This window comes from Chenopodium quinoa, unplaced genomic scaffold (genome assembly GCF_001683475.1).
Source record: "Chenopodium quinoa cultivar QQ74 unplaced genomic scaffold, ASM168347v1, whole genome shotgun sequence".
Taxonomy (NCBI): domain Eukaryota; kingdom Viridiplantae; phylum Streptophyta; class Magnoliopsida; order Caryophyllales; family Amaranthaceae; genus Chenopodium; species Chenopodium quinoa.
In genome coordinates this window covers 585,752-590,499 of record NW_018743175.1, presented here as the reverse complement: position 1 = coordinate 590,499, position 4,748 = coordinate 585,752, and positions in this window count along the sequence as shown.

Here is a 4,748-nt window from a genome sequence, read left to right as displayed (position 1 = left end):
CACTTTCCTAAAGAGGTTTATTTCCCCCACACGGTACTTGGGTTAAATCGGAAATCCTCTTTGAGATACAATTGACAGCAAACTTCGTTCTTAGCACTAGAATCGAAGCACGATGAAGAATTCACAATGAAGGCTAAATTTCAAGAGTTTTCTCACAATATTTTGCAAGAAAATTGAGAGAAAATTGTGGAGAATTTCTTTTGGAGAGGAAGAGAGAAAAATGTTCTGTCTCTCTTTCGTTTTTCACGAAATTCTCTTTTATAAGAGAAATAACCGGCAGCAAATAACCGCAGAACTGAAAGTAGCGCGGGCGCGACACAGATAGGAGTGGACGCGCCACCTAAAGGAGCGGGCGCTCCACTTTTTGGAGCGGGCGCTCCACTTTTTGGAGCGGGCGCTCCTCCCAAAATGCCTGCAATGTATCTTGAAGACAGTGAAAGGCGCGGTTTTAGCGCGGTCTCTAGCGCGAGCGCGCCATCATAGCAGCGCGGCCGCGCCCCCACTTTCATCCAACATGTTGATTTCCAGAGAGGTGCGCGGTTTAGGCGCGCTCTTATCGCAACCGCGCCTAACTTGCGCGGGCGCGCTTAACATGGGCGCGGGCGCACACCATATAACACTCTAAATCATCAACAACTTCAAGGCCCGCATTGAGGAGAGAGTGAAAAGGGAATTCGAGACTCGGCGCCTCTTGGTTGATGACTACCAAAGCCAGATTGCTCTTGCTGAAAAAGAGGTTAAGAAAAAGCAATCTGAGCTGGAAGCTGAAGGCTGAGAGAGAGGAGACTGCCAAAGCCAAGACTTAACTCGAAGCTGCTCAGAAGCTGTTGGAGACTCGGATATATACCGAGGAAGAATATGCTGAGGGCTTTGAGAATGGCTTCAAAACTGCTCGGCGACTGGCCTTCCATGTCGAGCCTGCAATCAACTAGGATTTAGCCGAGGGCTGGTCTATGAATCCTGATGATGCCCGTATGACTTAGGCCAGCCCAGTTGAAGTGGCTTTCCTGGTTCATCAAGCCGAAGCTTAGGCTCGAGAAGAAAAGAATGAAGAGGCTGAAAAGCCTGAACAAGAAGTTGTCCAGCTTGCCTCTTCTCCAGCCAGAGCTGCGCCTTCTCAGGTTCCGAGTGCTGATGCTGACGTTGAAGCATAGGAACTCGGGCAGTCGTCTTCAGAATCCTACGGATTGACTTGTGCTTAATCGATGAATGTCGCGTCTGCTTTTGCCTCTGTTTTTGCTTTCAGCTTGCCTTGAATTTGTACAAACTTTTATTTTTTTGCACTTTGTACTCAGTTCGACATCTGTGCTTTCCGCTTTGTGGGCGGCTGCCGATGTTAGAATTTCTTCCTTGTTTTTTAACACTTTGAATTCCTTATTTTATGCCTATGAAGTACTTTCACAGTTTTCTTCTCTCATTGCCTGTTTTTCTGTCCTTTCTTCTTTTAGCTGTTTTTCCAAATTTCTTCAAAATTTGGTTAAGTGTAGAACTTCGGCTTGGAGATATACTTGGCTGAGAACTTCTTTATCTGAGAGTGCACTATCTCTGCTTGCATTCCTTTTACCTCACTCTTTTTACTCAAATCCTTCAACTTATGAAAAAAATTTCCAAGTACTAAGCTTCGGCTAGGAACTTTCCAAATGAGTACCTCTTGCCCCCCCCAGAAATCTAAAGATGATGTCTTCAGGATTCTGGGATAATTACTTTGACTTCCCTGGCGTAGCCGAGGGTTTTACCTTGGTGAAATTTTTGCAATATTCCAGCTTTGAAATTTCTGCTCATTTTTCTTTTTCTCTTCTATTTTTGTTTTCAAAGGCTCTGATCCTTGCTCAAGAGCCATAGACTCTGAGAGCAATAATCTTGTGACCCTTTTAATTCATATTAGGTAACGACTATCCGAAACACGATGTCGGGGCAACGATCTATCCGAAGCACAATGCTTCATTAGGCAATACTTCAGAAATGCGATCATTACCCGGAACTGATTCATCCGAAGTACAATGCTTCATTAGGCGATACTTCGAGGCTTTATCAGTCCCTATTTTTTAGGCAGTGTCTAAGATGCGCCTATGGCCTCTTTGCCCGGGGGAACTGGTTTGTCCGAAGTACAAGGCCTCATTAGGCAATACTTCGGGATTTTACCATTTATTTCCACCTGGGCAGGCTTTGCGGCTTGCCAAAGTATGATGCCTCCTAAGGCAATATTTCGGACATTACCGGACAAAAACCTTGAATTTTTGTAAAAACCATAAAAGACAGAAAAATAGAAACATAGCTGAATTTGAATAAATGGTGGCTCAAAGGCCTTTAATTAATTAAAGAGGACGTACTTACATAGATTGTTCTTCCCCGAAGGGATTTACACATGATATTTTTTTAGTACATCAGCGTTCTAGTAATTTTTCAGTTCAGTACCATCCAACTGTCGAAGTCGGTATGTGCCTAGCTGAAGCTCATCATATTTTTCATAGGGTCCCTCCCAAGTGGCTGAGAGTTTACCGTGCATGCGGCCTTTTTGCACAACAGCAGCATTCCGAAGAACCAGGTCCCCAACTTTGAGAAGCCTTTGATGGACTCTTCAGTTGTAAAATTTGTTGATTCTCTACTTATATGCAGCCATTCTGTCTCGAGCGGAATCTCTGATCTCATCCAAGAAGTCAAGGGACTCTTTCATGAGTTGCTCATTTTCTTCGGCTGAGAAGAGGTTTACTCAAAGACTTCCCGAGCCAATTTCGATTGGAAGCACAGCCTCGGATCCATAAACCAATTTAAAAGGTGAATGTCCCGTTGTCTTTTTTTCTGTTGTCTGAAGTGACCAGAGAGTTCCAGAAAGCTCCTTTATCCATTTGGACTTTTGATCTTCAACTCTCTTCTTGAGAGCGTTGAGTATCTGCTTATTTGTCGCTTCGGCCTGACCATTACTCTGCAGATGACAAACTGCAGAATATGCCAGTTTAATGCCGAACTGATTTGTATACCGCTTCAGTGGCAGATTATCAAATTGTCTTCCATGATCAAAGACAAAAACTTTCAGAATCCTGAAGCGAGTGATGATGTTCTGCCATAGGAATTTCCTGACAATTTGCTCTGTAATGTTCGAAGCAGCCTTGGCCTCGATCAATTTGCTAAAGTAGTCTATGCCGACTATCAACCATCTTTTTTGATAAGGGGCATCAGGAAATGGTCCCAATATATCCAATCCCCATTAAGCGAATGGAAGAGGATTCAGGATTGGCTGAAGGATCTCGGGATGGCCGCTAGATAACTGGTGCGAATTTTTGGCATTTCTTACACTTTCTGACCAGATCCTTTGCATTTGCGGTCATGGTTGGCCAATAGTACCCAGCCTTTAGTGCTTTATGAGCTAAGGTTCTTCCCCCCTATGTGGTTTCCGCAGATGCCGAGATGAATTTCCCGAAGGACGTAATCTGCATCTGCTGGACCCACTCATTTCAATAGTGGGGCTTAAAAGGATTTTTTCAAAAGCTCCCCTCTGAAGACAACGAATCTTGAGCTGATTCTTTTTATCTTAGAGGCTAACTTTTTGTCTTTGGGAAGTTCATCCCGAAGTTTGTAAGCCAGGATGGGATCCATCCAGCTCGGTTCATGTGCAACGCAACATATGTTAATTGCTTCGTCCACACTTCTTTCTCAGCACACCTCCACATATACAGATCGGTTTAACTCAGTTAAATTTAAACTTGCAAGTTTGGAGAGTGTGTCGGCTTGTGCATTCTGACCCCTTGGGATCAGCTCGACTTCAAAAGTTCTAAGCTTCGCAATAATAGTCTTGATCTTTGCGAGGTAGGCTATCATTGAGGCCTCTATGGTCTCATATTCACCTCGGACCTGATTTGCGACGAGCTGAGAGTCTGTCTTTAAACAAGCGTGCTCGGCCTCCAATGCTATGCACAACTCTAAGCCAGCAATCGCTGCTTCATATTCAGCTTCGTTGTTCGAAGCTTTGAACGAGAATTTTTTAATGCATATTCAAAGGATTTGCCTTCAGGATAGGATATGACGACCCCTGCCCCCGAACCATTCACGGTGGAGGATCCATCCGTGTAACGGTCCAAACTTTCTTTCCTTCGTCAAGCGTCTCTTAATAAGAAAACTCGGCTAGGAAATCTGCTAAGGATTGCGCCTTGATAGCTTCCCTCGGTTGGTAATTGATACTGAACTCGGTGAGCTCTAAAGCCCACTTCGCTAGTCTACCAGATTTTTCCACTTTGCCGAGGACTTTTCCAACGGCTAATTAATTAGGACCACTATTTGATCGGAATCAAAGTAGGGCCTTAACTTCCGAGCGGCTACCACTACTGCGTAAGCAACTTTTTCGAGTAGGGAGTAGCGTGCCTCGACATCTGTCAGAGTGTGGCTGACAAAATAGATCGGCTGCTGAACTCTTTCTTCTTCCCTTAGCAACACCACACTTACTGTGGCCGGACTAACCGCCACATATAAGTATAGAGTTTCTCCTTCAGCTGGTCTTGCCAGTGTTGGGAGTTGAGCCAAGTGCTCACGAAGTTGCTGAAAGGTTTGCTTTTTCTCGTCTTCCCAGATAAGCTCTTTTGATTTTGGGAGTTTGAGCGCTTTGAAGAAAGGTAGCCTTTTGTCCGAGGCTTTAGAGATAAACCTGGACAAGGCGGCCCTTCTGCCAGTTAGGCGCTGAACATCCCTCTTTGTCTTCGGCTCAAGAAGGTCTAGAGCTGCTTGTACTTTGGTAGGATTAGCATTAGTCCTCCTTT